Source organism: Spermophilus citellus, assembly GCF_964194105.1.
Source record: "Spermophilus citellus genome assembly, chromosome: 8".
Taxonomy (NCBI): domain Eukaryota; kingdom Metazoa; phylum Chordata; class Mammalia; order Rodentia; family Sciuridae; genus Spermophilus; species Spermophilus citellus.
Genome location: NC_138189.1, coordinates 61,233,769 through 61,251,725, shown reverse-complemented (window position 1 = coordinate 61,251,725; position 17,957 = coordinate 61,233,769). Strand labels below are relative to the sequence as shown.

The following is a 17,957-nucleotide window of genomic DNA, read 5'->3' as shown; positions in this document are numbered from 1 at the left end:
TAAGGTTCTTCTGCTTGACATAATTAATCCATGTAAGAGAACTTACTATGGTAGGCAGCACATAGCAAGTATTCATAGAATATTAGTTTTTGATATTGTAATTGTTATTAATTGGAGCTACATCTTAAAACTGAATGATAACAATATTCTAGAAATATTAATTCTTGCATAGGACTGGGAGTGGGGTTTGAAATTTAAAGACAAATTAAGTGAGCATTGACATAATCTTAGCCTAAAATAGTTTTAAAAAGAAGACATTTATTACATTGATTAGAGAGTGCTTTTTCCATCCTTGCTGTTCTAAAGAGTTTACGACAAAAACTATGGAATTCAGTAAGTGACTGGACATGTGAGATCAGAAAATACATGCATTAAAAAATTTCTTCAACATTTTAAACTTCTAAAGACCAAGTCACTGGAAAAAAACATAGTCAATGGGAGTAAATCTCACTGGAGATGAAGGGAAAGATGAGAAGATGTTGGATTTGAGAAGATAACTAGAAATCTGCAACTGATGGGCTAAATAAAGGTTTGGAGTTTAAACTATTAGAACAGCTAGCATATATTTGAAATTACCTGACTAAAAGTAATAAATAAAGGTAATAAATTGATAAGGCTTCTTTTAAAAAATGTATCAAGAGAGTCAAACTAAGGTTTGGGATTTTGGGAACATGAGAGTTAGGGAATGAAAAAAGGGAGAAGAGCCAACAAGGGAAAGACCTTCTTAAAGGTAAAAGGAGAGTAGGGTAGAGCCCTGCCATGGACAAGCTGTGTCATGTGCTCTGTGAGGTCAAGATCAGAGATGATAGCAGGCCACTATCTAGACTACTGCTATACAGTGATGAATGGCTGTTTGAATAAAAACCATGAAAGCTAATACAAGGCTGCAACCTTGCAACCTTCTCAGTAAAAAGATAATGAGGCAAAGTCATTTTCCTAAGAATAAATGGAAGAAGATGGAGTCAAATGCTGTCCTTGTTTGTATTGTGGCAGAACAGATATTGTACACTGGAATTTGAACAGAGTTTGTATGAAATTGTGAGCAAGCATAAAAAAGAGGAAGAGATTGTATGTTACCTCAGGGTTAGCAATACTAGGTAATTACTCTTGTTCCTAGGCCTGAAGGAGCAAGAGGAGTGGGCAATTACTGGGACCTAGAGAAAGCTGTTTGGAGAAGCCAGGAGCTGTGACCATTAGAAATAGAAACAGCCATAGAAACGAGAGAAGGAGCAAGGGGAATAAATAATCTGACCTCACTCTCCTCTTGCCCTCTAGATTTCAGCTTCAGTCATTAGCTGAACACATGCAGAAACTAGGAGGTAAGGGAGTCAGGTTGTTGCAATTTGAATAGGTCAGATTCCTAAGACAGAGCAAAGTACACAGGGCTACAGGATGCATCCCATGCAAGTGCTCAAGAAGAATGGAAAGCATTCCATTGAGAAAAGGGATAAGAAGCCAAGAAATGGGAGAGAATTGTCAAGATAAATTAGATCTGGTTGACACTAGTCAGTCCCTTTAAATAAAGGTATATATTTTTATGTGATTATAAGAATCCTATATAGTTATTATAGCAAATTTCAGAAGCATTATAAGAAAATTTAAATCACCCATAATCATTTCTAACATTTTTAAAGTTACTTCAGCCTTTTTTATATGTACAAATAATTACAAACAAAATGAGATTACACCATAAAAACCCGAATCATCTTATGTTCTTTAGGTAATGATTTGATTGAAATTTTTTATCTTAAGAATTAATTTTTATCGAATGCCTAAAATGTGCAAGGAACTTTATAAAAAAAAAAAAGCTGGATAAATGGGTGGAGATGGGAGGATGATGCAATTAACCAGGTACTGAAACAGGTAGTAACTGATAGTTATACTCTGGATCTATTTCAAGGTAGAGCCAACAGATTTGCTAAGGAGGATGCACTGGGAGTTCTCTGATTGTCCCTTCAAATATATTTGAAAATAATTTTTTTTCTGTGACCTGAAAGTCTGACTCCACAGAGTACAATTCTCCTGTTCTCCTTTGGTTGGGTTCAGACAACAAACAAAACTAGGAGATATGATGGCAGGAGATCAAAAATGGGGTATTTTTTCTTCCTAATTATTCATTGAAGTTTTCTCAGATACCCCCTATAGTGTGCTATCTCTACATCACCAGGATGTTGAATGACACAGGATGTAAGAAAAAGGAGTCAAAGTTGATGCCAATGGGCTGAGGCTGTGGCTCAGGGGCAGAGCTCTTGCCTAGCATGTGTGAGACACTGGGTTTGATCCTTAGCACCACATAAAAATAAACAAATAAAATAAAGGCATGCTGTCCATCTACAACTGCCCCCCCCACAAACAAACAAACAAAACAAAAAGGTGAGGCGAAGTTTCCTGATCTGAGCAACTGGAAGAATGAAATTAATTGTCATTTACTGAATTGGGAAGAGACATCAGAGAGGAAACAAATAACACAAAATAAATTCATTAGGATATAGGGTACTTACAGAGTAGAATAGAAAGTAGAAATGTTATGAGGTGAGTGGATTGAAGCTCCAGGCTTGCTCAGAGCTCCAGGTTCAGAAGTTGGAAATTATTAGAGTTCAAAAGGGAAAATGGGATGGGGCCAGTCCATTTGAGGAACTGGGGCAGCAATCAGCTCACCTGTTGAGGGAGGAAACAATAAAATGGCTGCTGACCACTGCCCAGGCAACTGCAATATAGTAAGCTTCAGGCCTAGAAGAGACTCTTCAATGCACAAGACAACCTCTTCAGCAAAGAATTATTCAGCCTCAAGCAGGAGTGCCGAGGCCAAGAAACCCTGCTCTGTATGAAAGCTGCCTCATGCTTCATTTTCTATACCTCAGAAGACAAGTCGGATTATTCTAGATTCAGGGCCTCAAACTCCACTGGAAACCATATTTTAAAGCAGTAGTGGCAAATGTATAGGTACTTTTCAAAAGAGTCTCTGCAAGAATTGCCACCACAGTTGAAATTATTTTGAAATCCTAGAATTTAACTTTACAATACTATGGTAAAATGTAACTGCACAAATGAATACAACCCCACCTGGTATAGCATAAATTTATTAGGAGTTTAAATAGACCATCTGTATGTGCTCAAGTCTGCAACTGAAATTAATAAGGTTGTAAATCATGTTACAGCTTTGAAATTTTTGCAGGAACCTTTCCAGGAAGCAGAATGCTATGGTTTTGTCTAATGACAGATCCTCAGGCAGTCCTGTAACAGGGCTGCATTCACAGCACACAATATGCTTTTTGTGTCCCAAGGGTTCCCTTGGGACAAACTGACTTACCTGGAGCAGGTGGACAGATTCACTAGAGAATTCAGCCAGTGCTGTAGATGGGCTTTTTCCCTTACACTCAATACCAGAACTGAGAACCTGGGCTTGGCATGGAGCCAGGCAGGCATCTTTAGCAGTTAAAGAAGGGAAACTTTGCAAACATGCCTCAGAGCTTTAGGGTTTGTATGACTGGGTTGTTTTCTAACATTCTGGCAAAGACTGATATACTTTATAAGTAAGAAATATTTTCTTTTTTCACTTGGAGCTAGAAAGTTTTATGTCTAAAATAAACATGATTTATGTCCCAAGAAATCTCAGTTCCAGAGCACTCTGTACCCTTGGCTAACTTACACCTCTCCTACCACTTAGAATCTAATTTCTTATTCACAACCCTGAAGTGAAAACTCTGCCCTTAAATTTCAAGGTACAGGAAAACCTGGACACTCAGAAGGAAACAGTCTATGGAATAGAAATTGTGCAGCCTATGTCACAAGAATTCGGGCTCCAATTATCAGAAAAATGTTAAGTCTTTGGTTTTCCCCACTTCACTTTGCTATCTCTGGAAGTCCCCTAAATTTACTTAGTATTTTCCTGAAGCTATAAAAACCCCTACTCAGGAGAGTTTTAATATGTAAAAAAGAATTTCACAGAATTTCTGCTTGACTGCTATAACTTTGGCTATCAAATTAGCTCAACAACTTAATAAACTCCATCAACTGTTTTTTTCCTATTGTAAATGAATAAGTAGGTCATTTCTTCATATTTGTATGTTTTAAACTTTGTGCATTTTAATAATATTAATGTGATCAGATAATTAATTCCCTCAAGAAAAACATTCTTAACTCACAAATTAGCCAAAGTTTATACTTTTACAAAATTTATGTGTGCATAATTATTAAATAAAACTTATGAGTTCACTGTTTTGTATTGAGCTCCTACAGTTGGCCCCAATCGACAAGACCAAACCAGAATGAAGTCATTTACTTTAGGAGCCCACCTAATCAAACTGAACTTTCAAATGTTTAAAAAAAAAAACATGGGTTCACAGTAACCAATCAAAAGGGGTCAAATTTACCTGAGCCAGCATAATAAGGAAGTCCCCTCTGTTTTAACCCTATTAGGAAAGAAATGGTACTAACCAATCTGCTTTCTGTTCCCTTTTCTGCTTTCTTAAGCCTTTTTCTACCCAGGAAAACCACCTTATCTGCTCAGCTTGGGGGAGCACCTTTCTTTTCTCATGAGATGCTGTGCTGGTCATGAATCATTAATGAAAGCCAGTTAGATGATAAAATTTGTCTAAATTCCATTTTTAGAATATATATGTATGTACACACACTATGCAATTCAAACCACTTTAGGAAACAGATATAAAGACCTAGAAGGTGAGATACACTAGACCTCAACAGGATCTTAGAATAAAGGAAAAGTGCTTAAGAAGTCTTTGGAAAGTGGGAACTTGTGAGAAAAGGTACAATTTTAAGTAGATTCAATGAAAGGGGAAATAAGGATAAGCACACAAAATAGTTGCCAAGACAGAGTTTCTTGGTGATGATGGTGTTTTGATGTTTCCCTTAGGGAAGAAATCATTTGAGTCTCTAGAAATGCTAAGCCTAAAGTGAATTAATGACCTTAACACACTGATTGCTAATATGCAAATAATAAAACATAAAGGCTGAAATCCTAGTTAATAGTACTAAGTTCAGACTGCTGTAACAAAATTACCATAGACTGGGTAGCTTGAACAACAAACATTCATTTCTCACAATGTAGGAGGCTGGGAAATCTAAGACCAAGGACATACAAAATCACATGTCTGATGGAGTTTCTTCTTGGCTTATAGTTAGCAGTCTTCTTGCTATATTCTCACATGACCAAGAGATCATCTCCTTCTAGTCACTAATATCATTCATGAGGGGTCTGCCCTCTTGTCATAATTACTCCCTGAGATCCCACTTCCTAATCCCCTATTGCCTTGGGGATTAGGCTTCAACATATGAATTTGAGAGACGTGCACATTCAGTCAATAGCAAAGCTACTAGAAAAGCAGTAGGAAGTATTTGATTCTACTTGTATCAGAAATGTTTCATAGCAGATCATTGGATAATGGTAGATTGGACCTGGAGCATTTGCTTCCTTTCCATCTGGACTGGTTGAATTCTGGAGAATATTAAGCACAAATCGAAGCCAACATTGGAAGACAAAAAAAAAAACCAATGTCCTCCGAGTTAAGAATGACTTCATGTGTGATTTCATTCTAGATGAATATAGAAATTTCTAATGTCGTTGCACAATATATGTTGTGTTCACAATTTTCCCTTAAATGTGTGATCATATATATTTACCAACAGGCATATTAGTGTTTACAGCATTATCTCCTGGTTTCACGGTCAGCTTGATACTTTAAATCAGCCCAAGACTTTGTACACAGCTGATGCTCAACAAATATTTGAATATTTCTTTAATGAATCAGTTAGGTTCAAACAAGTTCAGCTTTCACCAGCAAATGTGGCTTGTAGAATTGACTGATATTAGCATGAGTCTGAACCACACACTGTCCCATGCTGTGTTTAAATGAAGAAATGCCCTAGAGAATTTTTGCACTTTGGATCTTAAAAAAAAGTAGTTGAAAGCTACCTAAACTTAACTTTTAAAAAGTTGATAAGAGCCTCATCTTGGAAGTCAAAGACATGAGGATTCTACTGAAAAGGCAAAATTTCATCAACTTATTGGCAAGTAGAACACAAACTGATGTTGCTCCCACAAGGATACTTTATCTCAGGAAATATCTCCTCCCCGCAGTTTCTCAGTAGTTCCTACTCAAAAGACAGGCTTGGGGGGGGGTGGGAAATAAGCACATAGCAGATCATAAAAATCTAATTTACTCTAAAAAGTAAAAGTCTCTGATAAGTAAAATTAGAAAATGAAATGATACTGATTTCAAGCATAATCTTTGCATACAATGCTTTGTCCTTACCTTTTTCTTAACTAATCACATTAAATGATGAAATGTTTTATTTGTTTGATGGAATTTTGTGTTTCTAATTTGTTTACATAAAGTGAATTTACCTCTTAAAAAATAAAAGCTATACCAGGTGCAGTGGCACATGTCTGTAATCCGAGTGGCTTGGGAGGCTGAGGCAGGAAGATCATGAGTTCAAAGCCAGTGCCTCAGCAAAAGTGAGGCACTAAGCAACTCAGTGAGACACTGTATCTAAATAACATACAAAATAGGGCTGGGGATATGGCCCAGTAATGGAGTACCCTTGAGTTCAATCTCCAGCACCCCAAAAATAAAAAAATAAAAGCTACATCTACATGGGACATGTTTACCTACACAATCTAGAAAGTACAGCAAACTGTAGCAGGCTAGGAGAGGCTCTAGCAGGCAGAGACAGAGAAAGAGAATATGCTTTGGAATTCATAGTAGTCTCTGTTAAGAGGGTACAGGGGAGGGACAGGGCTGCCCCCTGATTTCTTTGGGGTAACCTGAAGTGGGTAAGGAACCCACTTTGAGTTAACTGTCCAGACATTTACAGGGGTTAATTAGTACCACTGAAGTCAATGATAGCCTAACAGCTAAGAAACATAAGGAAAAATATTAACAAAGGATTTAATATTGAGCTCTATAAATATAGAAACAAAGGCAACTGTGTTTAGAAGTTAATTGAAAGGATTGTAACACTGGCAGAGGGGATACCAGTTCATTACTCTTCCCCTTTACATAGCACAACACACAGATGTTGCCCTCAAGGTCAATAGGAACCCTGATTAGTGATAGGTACAAACTAAGAGGTAGTGACCTCCAAGGTCATGCCAAAATCAGGACAAATCTAAAGAGAGCATAAAAAACCCACAGTTAGTCTGTTTTCAAGCATACAGCAATGAGCTGGAATTCTTCTAATGGCTATCAAAAAGATAGAGTCAACTCTTCTAAGATCTGCCACAGAAAGTGGGACATTTAGTGCTGGGAGGACTAAAGGTTGAGTGCTAGCATCTATGCAAGTAGGACTCAGTGCCAGAAACTCCTGATGTTGTGAAAACTCCCTGAGATGCATTCCCTCAAGTTACTGTGGACAAAGGGGATATTAACTGATTGCCCTGACTGGATGATATTTTCTGCAATCATCAAGAATACCAGTAACAATAAATGTTGGTGAGGATGTGGGGGAAAAGGTTCAATCATTCATTGCTGGTGGTACTGCAAATTGGAGCAACCAATCTGGAAAGCAGTATGGCAATTCCTTAGAAAACTTGCAATGGAACCACCATTTCACCCAACTATCCCACTCCCCAGTATATACCCAAAGGACAAAGCCACATCAGTGCTTATAGCAGCTCAATTCACAATAGCTAAGCTATGAAACCAACCTAGGTGCCCTTCAACAGATGAATGGATAAAGAAAATGTGGTATATATACACAATGTAATATTACTCAGCCATAAAGAAGAATGAAATTATGCATTTGCTAGTAAATGGATGGAATTGGAGACAATTGTGCTAAGTGAAATAAGCCAATCCCAAAAAACCAAAGGCCGAATGTTCTCTCCAATATGCGGATACTAACACACAATGGTGGGGGAGGGAAGACTAGAAGGTCATTAGATTAGACAAAGGGGAATCAAAGGAAGGGAGGAGGAATGGGAATAGGAAAAACAGGAGAATGAATCAGATATAACTTTCCTATGTTCATATATGAATATGTGACCAATGTAACTCTACATCATATACAACTACAAGAATACTCCATGTATGTATAATATGTCAAAATATACTCTACGGTCATGTAGATCTAAAAAGAACAACAACAAAAAAATACAGGGGCTGAGGTTGTGGCTCAGTGGTAGAGTGCTTGCCTAGCACGTGTGAGGCACTGGTTTGATCCTCAGCACCACATAAAAATAAAGGTATTGTGTCCGACTACAATTAAAAAAAAATTTTTTTTTGACTCACAGAAGATTAGCTGAGTCACAAATTAGTTGACTCACAGAAGACCCTGTACTCAAAAAAAAAAAAAAAAAAAAAAACCAAAATCTGAAAAATCTTTTCTAATGTTGGCCTTTACTCTAATTAAACTCCTAACATTAGGGATAATTTTAATATTATGATAAAGGATATTGGATTTGTCAGCTTAGGAAATTACATTTTATCTTGTTCCTTTGTTTAATGTTCAGCAAAAAGTCAACATGTGCTATGTGACATTATCATTTTTATAAATTCAATTTTAATTCAGTGAGTGACTAATGAGAACTCGGAATTAATTCCTGCCTTTGCTCACTTTTAGGCACCAAGACAGTAATTGAGTTTAAAGGCTAATATACTATGCAGAAATATAAAAACAATACTATTACTAACATAGTCTTTTTTGCACTAAGACAGTCAAGATCCAGTTTCTTTGACCTTAACTAAAACCATCCATAGCAAGAGATGTGGTGCACATATCATAATGTACGTGGGTGTAGCTGTCAAAGGAAGTCTGTTCCAAGTTCTATTCAATGATTCTCTTAGTGAAAAAAAAGTGACTTGGCATTCAAATCAGTTTTTAAATATTCATCACCTACTTATATGTACATTGTATATTTCTGGTAGCAGTCAGGAGGCCAAGTTTCAGTGGACCTATAAAAATGGATCAGTGCCCCTTCTCTGAAGGGCACATAGAGAATATCTGGCATTTGGGGAAGAGTGGAAGATCCCATAGAATATTAGAGTCACTGCCCCATAAAAATCGATTCCTCTCACCATATTTCTTTCCTTACCGAAACTTATCCTCAGGTGTTCAGAAGGCATTTTAGATTCTGGAATGAAAATTATCTTTTACAGAAGTAAATTTTGGAATATATCTATTTTTTCCCCTTAAAACGCAAGTGGTTATTAATATAAATAAGATTTAAGTAAAAATTAGCTGTTAACATTGATTATTCCAAATAGTTATTTGGTATGGTTATACCTTTGATTCTTAAATTCTGTTATCATACAGTTTAGATGAATAACAGGTTAGGAATATCTTTCTTAACACAATTAAAAGGAAAATATTCCTTTGGAATGAATTACTTACAGAATTTATAAAATACCTCACATATTCTGACAGAGTAAAATAATAGGAAAGACTTTTTTCCAAGATGGTTGAGGAATAATCTTATTAGAGAAAGATAAAGTATCAAAATCTCCTCTATATCAATGACATAATATTTGTGTTATTATGTCTGGAAATTAAAAAAAATGGTTTTGATAAAACTTTTATTTTTCCCTTTATGCTCGTTATGAAGCCTTTTCCAACTGTGCTAAAGATGGAAATCACACTTGAATTTGTAGGATTATCAATATGGCAATGGGGGTGGGGGTGGGGACAGACAGTAGCACTGAGGAATTAAATTGTCCTTTTTTAGGAAACTTGTGTCTCCCTTGAATGGCTTTGATGTCTTCACCTACCCACAAAATCCCCTCATGTAATAGACTCCCCAAATCATCTAGTAGTTTGAAATTCACAAACTGTACACTGCTCTCTAGAGGGAAAGTTGAATATGGTCTATAATATCCACAGAACCAGCTCCCAACCCTCGTTTTATGCTTTACCAGGTGGTCTCAGGTCCCATTTTTCTGCAATCCAGTATTTTTCCTTTCCAGTTTGTTATACTGGTTCCCAGCATATTGTACCATTTGCTATACTGGTTTTCTAGATTTTATTTTCAGCTCTTTCCTATCAGGGTCTACCCACTGGCTTAAACTCCCGATCACTTTTGGGTAGCCTAACAATACTCTCTAGCTTCCCCAATTATCTGGGGACCCAGACTGGAATGGCCCAAAACAAATTCTGAGTCTCCAAGAAAAATACTAAGGTTTCTTGCTCTGTTACACACAAAGCAACACAGTTCAACAGCTTTTATTTAATGCATATTCTGAAAAAAATCATAGCTTGAACAACATTTATACCTTCTGAATCATCAACCCAGTTGTTTATAAACTGGGCTCTTTAAGTTTCTACCTACTTTCTCTCTTCCTTCCTAATTTCACATTTCCCTCTGGTAGGAAGCATGGCTAAAAGAAAGCCTTGAAATAAGATATCAAAGAGAAATAAATGCTTAAGAGAAAAAGGTCTAAACAGGAGAGAATAAATAATAGTGAACAATATTTTGAAATGAAATTGTTAAATATTCATATATTTTGAAATAAATAAATTTATGAAAAAAGCTAATCACTTTTCCTTTAGTCCACATGTTTTTAGTATTGAAAAGACAAAAATATATTAATAGAAAATCCTGTTTTCTAATGACAAATCTCTTTAACAGATAAAGCACACCAGAGAAATATTCTAAGATACGTTCCCTAAAAGAATTAAGAATATTCTATGGGACTCTCCTATTTCCCACCAATATTAAATGTTCTAGATCATGTCTCTTAGCAAGAGTGACTGGTTAATTTTGTATAAATCCAACAAAAATAGGGGCTGGGTTGTAGCTCAGTGGTAGACCACTTGCCCAACATGCACAAGGCACTGGGTTCAATCCCCAGCACTGCATTAAAACAAAAAGAAAAACAAAACTTAAACTCAACAAACAGCTTAGCATTCAAGGCCCTCTATAATCTGAACTCCAAATCATCACTGTTATATAGGGTAGTATGATAGTTAATAGTATGTATTGACTTGACTGGGTCATAATGCCAGATATTTGGTCAACTATTATCTGGATGTTTCTGTGAAGGTTTGTCTTTAAATGGGATCAACATTAAAATTAGTGTACTTTGAGTAAAGCAGATTACCCTTCAAGATTACCCTTCATATGGATGTACCATTTAATCAGTTAAAGACTAACAGAACAGACTGACTTTCCCTGAGCAAGAAAGAATTCTTCTGGCAAGACTGTCAGTGGGTTCAAACTGCAATTCTTCCTGGGTCACCAGTTTGCAGCCTACACTATAGATTTTGGACTTACCAAGACTCTATAATTATGTAAACCAATTCCTTAAAAATCAACAACAACTCCCTACTTCCTTATACATACACACAGACAGACACAGACAGACACAGACACACATTGGTTCAATTTTGGGGGAGAATCCTAGTATAGTTAGTGATAAGATCAGCAATTCTATAATCAGAAATATAGGTTCAGGACTTAGATTTCCCATTTACTGTATACGTTGGAAAAGTTACTTTATCTCCCTAAGTCTCCATTTCATCTTTAAAATGTGAATAATAATAATACCCTTGATTCTCTATCTATGCTCAATTACATGCTAAGAAATCTTAAATCTCTATTTTTTATCTTATGGCCACCCTCTATAATTAGACACAGACCTCATTTTCCTTCCATACCCACTGTGGTTTTTAAAATATATCCATAAATTCTTTAATATTCTTCCCCTCAAGTTTAATTCCTTTCCCCTTCAATATAGACTGGGTTGCTTCAGATGAATAGAATATGTCAGTGATAATTCATAACTTCCCAGGTAGAGTTATAAAATGACTATAGCTTCCATCTCTGTCTCTGTGTCCCTACAGCTATGTTCACCCTCGGTTACAGCTATGTAACAGAGGAATCAGTTGTCTGGTCTTGGGCATCCTAGGGAAAGGCCCAGTGGTGAGGAACTGAAGTCTCCAGCCAATAGCCAATAAATTTTGAAGCAGATTTTCCAGCTGCCTCATGACTTTGGCCCAGCCAACAATTTCATTATAACCTCATGAAAGACTCTGAGCCAGAACCACCCAACTACGATACTCACCAACCAGTTCTTGAGCTTCAAAAACTGAGATAATAAATATTTGTTCATTTATACAACTAAGTTTTTTTGTTTGTTTGTTTGGTACTGCGGATTGGACTCAGGGCACTTTACCACTGTGCCACATCCCCAGCCCTATTTTGTATTTTATTTAGAGACAAGGTCTCATTCAGTTGCTTAGCACCTCACCTTTGCTGAGGCTGGCTTTGAACTGGCAATTCTCCTGTCTCAGCCTCCAGAGCCACTGGGATTACAGGTGTGCACCACTGCATCGGGCTACAACTAAGTTTTGAGGAATTGATTACACAGTAAATAACTAATATTGCAGTCAACCCAAATTTATGAGAGTCTTTACTAACACATAGATTTTCTCTTTTCTGTTGCTCCATAGCATTTCATACTATCACTACTACAATACTTAAGTCATATTAACAATGCTCATGTATTTGTCTCCCTTCCAAGGCTGTGAGTTGCTTAAGAGTGAGCCATGTTAACTGTACTAAGTGGAAAAAAAAATCAGACTCAAACATGGCAAACAAAGACCTCTTGTAACAGTTAAGCTAAAAATTAACGTTTCCCATGTGTCATACATTGTTCCAAGCCTTTTGAAAATATTATCCCGGTTAGTCCACATAAAACTTTAGGGCATACATTATTACTACTACCATTTTACAGGTGAGGAAAATGAGGTCAAGTTATAGAGAAGCTGAGTAGCTAGTAAATGTTGCTGAATTAAAGGATGATTGTTTCTTACAAGCAAAGCCATATTTTGGTCACCTTAGAATCCCTTACAGTACCTGACCTAGTATGCAATTTGGATATAAATATTTGCTAAATAAAAGTAGCTTAGGTGTGTGTTTTGTTTTTTTAGAATGAGCCTTGGAAACCTTGCCTGTGGATAATTTGATTCTCAATTTAAATAAAAGGAGGGGTACAGTAAACTATGTTGTTATGAGACCAAAATTAAACTTTGGAAGATTTAAACCCTTCTCCACATCTCTCCCCCATAAATGCATAATGGGAAAGAAAAGGTCTTGGTAGTTTGCTTTTATAAAATATACAAAAATAATTTTTACTAAATTTATTAAATGTAGTGGTTCAAAATTCCATAAAGTCTTTAAAAGAGTAAAATACATTATTTTAGTGATGTATTTTTCTCCCAACCAAAATACATAAATAAAATATTTCTACTGAAGACTTTTGAGATACCAATACAAATAGGTGGTTGTTATTTGATTTCCTGGCTCCTCTTGATAAAGCAGGAAACCAATGGTCCCTTCTGGTGAAGTCTTTTAAAGTAAGTAACTGAAAGTCATTTTACATCCAAAGTTGTCTGAAATATAAAAAGCAGGTTGATTTTTGACATGCTTTTGAGTCCTTCTTCATGTTAATTAGGAGGTCTTACATTATTTGGTGAATGGGGGTTCCCTGCTCTCTTGATGACATAATCAAGAGAGGTTTGGGAAGTTGGGAAATTCGTTTGGGAAGTTTCCATCTCTGTAGAAATGAACGAAAACAAATATTTTGGAAGCTATTAACAGAATCTTTAAATGTAGGCAGATGCTAAAGATAAGTGATTATAAAGATAGTAAACCATTTCCCTTGTTCTGTAGGCTTTGATATTTTTCCTACAAGATAGTACTTCATAAATTGTCTGGTGGAAATATTACCCAAAAGGTTCATTCAGGAAAACAAACTGGAAATTTCTGCCTAAATATTAATTAGGCAAAAATTAAATAGTCTTGCCTTCTTTACTCATAACATTGTAAGTAGTACACTTCTAATTGTATTTCTTGAAAAATTAAGGATTACAAACCACTTTGTGTTGAACCATTTGGTTCTCTTCCCCAGTCCTAGACTTCTGAAACCCGTAGACTTTTCACTATTTTGCATTTCAGGACAGACCCTTTATTAAAACAGCACAATTTCTCAGGTGCTTCCTTACTTTACTACTCTGCATTTGAAGCAAGGCATGCTTTTATTTTAAGATTTGCTATTTCAGTCATGAAATAAAGCAAGTCTAAGAATTTTAATAACTCCTCCAAAAAAAAATCAGCTCTTTAGTAACACAAATAACAACTGCTCACTGAATTGTTTTTTTTTTTTTAATTTGTTCTAGGATTAAAGACAAGCCAAAAATAACCATAGGTTGAGTATTTTCATTCTAAAATTTAATGCTAGCCAAAAATATCTACAGGCCAAGCCAGAAAAGAGTAGTGGTTAATAGCATACCACGCCCGGGAGTCAGTCAAACAGGGTTTGAATCCTGGCTATGCCTTTCTAAGCTGTGTGGCCAACCTTGGGGATTTACTTTACCTCTTGATCTTCTCAAACACGGGGACAATAAAAATACTACTATAGAAAAGTACTGTGGGGATTAAAAAAAAATGAGAGCTTATGATAAAAGTGCTTGGTATGATGCCTGGTAGATTGTCATCTGTATGTGTTAGGTTATTATGATTCTCAAATGCCATGTAGAATGGAAATCTAATTTTATTTTATTTTGCATTTTTTTTAAGAGAGAATGAGAGAGGAGAGAGAGAGAGAATTTTTAATATTTATTTTTTAGTTAATTTTAGAATTTAGGATAAAAGGGAAACATCCCTAAAAATATAAATTCCTTATCAATATATATATTAATGTCTTCTTATATGCTTTATTTTCTCAGGGGATATCATAACTTTGCATTTTTACAACTATAATTCATTATAAGAAAATTATAGTTATTTATAAAAAAAAAACTATTGGGTTAAAATTTTATAAATGAGTAGTGAAGAAAAAGAATGTCCATTTTTTTTAGACAATTAGAACTAGCTCCTTACCTATCTATTAACTACTTGTAATTATATTTATAGTATTGTGAATTAAATTGTCATTGGCAATCTTACAGACAGCAAGATGGTTTTAATTAACCTGAACTACAAAAAGAATAAATATATAATGAAGTGGTTGCTCTAAAATAATCCTGGTTACATTTTAATTGGTTCAATTCTTATGACAAACAATTTTGTAAATTCATATTCATTAAAAGCCATAGAAATGCAGATACCATAGGACCCAGGAATAACCTAGAAGAGATTATGAGAAAAAGATGTTAAGGGAAATTTTTTTCTTCATTTTTTCAGTAATAGCTTTACTGATATATATTTTACATAATTTACAAAATATATTTATATATATTTACATAATTTTACAAATATATTTTACATAATTCCTAATTCATCAATTTAAAGTGTACAATTCAATGGTTTTTAATATATTTAGAGCAAACATCACCACAATCAATTTCAACACATTTTCTTCACCTCAAAAACCAACCCAATATCCATTAGCTATCATCCCCTAAATCCTTGTCTGTCGCCAGCCTAAGCAACCACTTTCTGTCCTTATAGGTTTGCGTATTCTGGAAATTCATACAAAGAGAAGCATATAATATGTGACCTTTTGTGATTGGCTTCTTTCCTGTAGCTGGTTTCAAAGATCATCCATAGCACATAGGAGAACTTTCTTTTTAAGGTTAAGTAATATTCTATTGTACAGATTTACTACATTTGACTTATAGGTTCATCAGTTGATAGGTGTCTTAGTTTTCTGTTATAGTAAATAACTGAGACAGGGTGGTTTATGGATGAGAGAGAGAGAGAGAGTGATTGGTTTCTTTGGGCTTGAAGTTCTGGGAGTCCAAGAGTAAGGTGCTGGCATTTGCTTGGCTTCTAAAGAGGGTGGTGGAAGGGGAAGTGGGTACATGTGGAAGGGTAGAAGAGATCACATGGCAAGAAAGATCAAGCAAGGGAACCAAGGAAAATGAACTCATCTTTCAACAACTTATTCTTTCAAGAATTAATCCATTCTCATGAGATCTGACCTGTCCAGTGATTAAAGACATGAATCCCTCTTTAAGACTTCACATCTCACAACACACCTAGGGGACATAGCATCAGCATGAGGACAAACCATATTCAAACTATGAAGAAAGACATTTGAGTGTTTTGCTTTTTGCCGACTATGAGTAATGCTCTGTGAACATTTGAGTATTTCTTGAGTGGATAGATATATTCATTTTTTTTTTTTTTGAGTGTACATACACCTAGGAATAGATCCCCCCGTCCCCAGGGGATTGAATCCAAACCCTTGCACATACTAGGAAAGCACACTATCATTGAGATACACTTCTAGCACCTATTATTCTTACAAAAGTGAAAATATGCAATATTTTTTGGCCCAACAATGGAATTATACTACTTTTATGCTTAAATGTTGGCTATGTAAAATGAAGAACACTTAATACGGAAAAAGGCTACATGAAGGGAAAAAGCAAGACACAAGATAACCTAGGTGAAATCCTTCCAAGGATTCCCATGGGGTTTCTCAATCCATACTATCTTATGGATCTGTCCCCTGCCTTCCTATATGGCCTGGGCTCTGCCCCTCAATTCTCTGAGGGCCTGCCACACTAGTTTCCCGGGACTTTTCACAGTGTCAGCTTTAGAACCTTGGCACATGTTACTTCCTCCACCCATCTCATTCTTTGCCCACTTTTTTGCCCGGTGGTGGTTTCAAATCTCCTTTTAAATGTCACTTCACCAGAGAAACCTCTGATACTCCAAACTAGGCTAGTGGTAACTGTTTCCATAGCAGCCTGCAGTTTTCCACTTTAATACTTTTTGATACTGGTAATTGTTTATTCACTCAGTAATCAAATATTGAGTCTTTTACATGTACCTGATAAAAGAAACCATACAAGATTCCTGCTATCTGTGATCTTATATTCTAGGGAGGGGAAGGCACAAATAAACAAATGAATGCATTGGGTAATTTTAGGTATTGATAATTAGCTCAACGGCTACCTCTGCTTGGACTGTAAACTCCTGGAAGACAGAAGCTATTTCTTTCTTGGTTACTTCAACATTGCTCGTCTGCTGAATAAACTCAATGCTGTATGACCTTTTTTTTTTTAATTGTTATAACAGGCATACGGAAGACAAACATGGAAAACCCCAATGAGGTTATATTTATAAATGGTTGAGTTTAAGGTTTTCTTCTCTCTTCCAAAGAATTCTGTTAAGACTATACAGTCTTTTAATAATTAAAACAACTAAAAGATAGGCAAAAATTATCATTTGGAGTAAGACACATTTACGTCATCCACTCCTTAAGAACCTACTAATAACCCTGAAAAATTCAGACATGTTGGTTAAATGGATAGAATTCTCTTGGCACACTACCAAGCAGGCTCCTAGCCATTAGCAGTACAATTTAGTGCTTTAAATGAAGCCTTAAGCACCGATGATGTACCCCCCCACAACCCCATTTTCTGATTTCTAAAGCTCTTCATAAACCCCCTTCACCCACAGGATGTGGCAGCAGGGGAGGAAAACAAACTACAAATTCTTTTACACGCCAACGATAAAGAAGACGTTTTTTGCGAAGTCAACAAGAATTCAAGATTTTTACTCAACAGATCCCCAGCCCCTTATGTATAAATCCTTCTGTGTTGGAGATAAGCTAGATTGGAAAAAACCAGGTGGCTATAGGTTGGCAGAAGAGCAGACCAGACAACCCTGCCCCCAGGCGAGCGCTCAGCGCTTCTTTCTTCCCAGGAGCGCATGCGCAGCGTACTCTCCGGCCACCACACGCCTCTTCAGCTAGCCGAGAGGACACTTACGTCATCGTGAGGTTCAGGAGAGACCCTTCCGCACCTTCAAAGAAAACGAGTCCGCGGGCTTTCAGCTCATCTTAACCCACGGAAAATGTCCTCCCTTCTTCCACCCAAGTGTCAACGACTTTTCCAGTCCTTCTACAATAGCCTAACTTTTGGGCAAACTTCTCTTCGTGTTGGTTGGACAGAAAAAGCGGCGGAAAGGAAACAGGGGGAGGGTGAGCAACTAATCCAGAGTTGTTTACAAGGAGCGGACAGGCAAGGAATCAGTCCGCGAAGGCGGA

At 36.3% G+C, this 17,957-nt stretch overlaps 1 protein-coding gene across 4 annotated transcripts in view; it reads right to left on the bottom strand.

Annotated features, from left to right (window-relative positions):
* Positions 1-17,957, bottom strand: part of SEPTIN11 (septin 11) — a 182,661-nt gene that overhangs the window by 39,975 nt on the left and 124,729 nt on the right. The gene's annotated exons all lie outside the window — the stretch shown is intronic.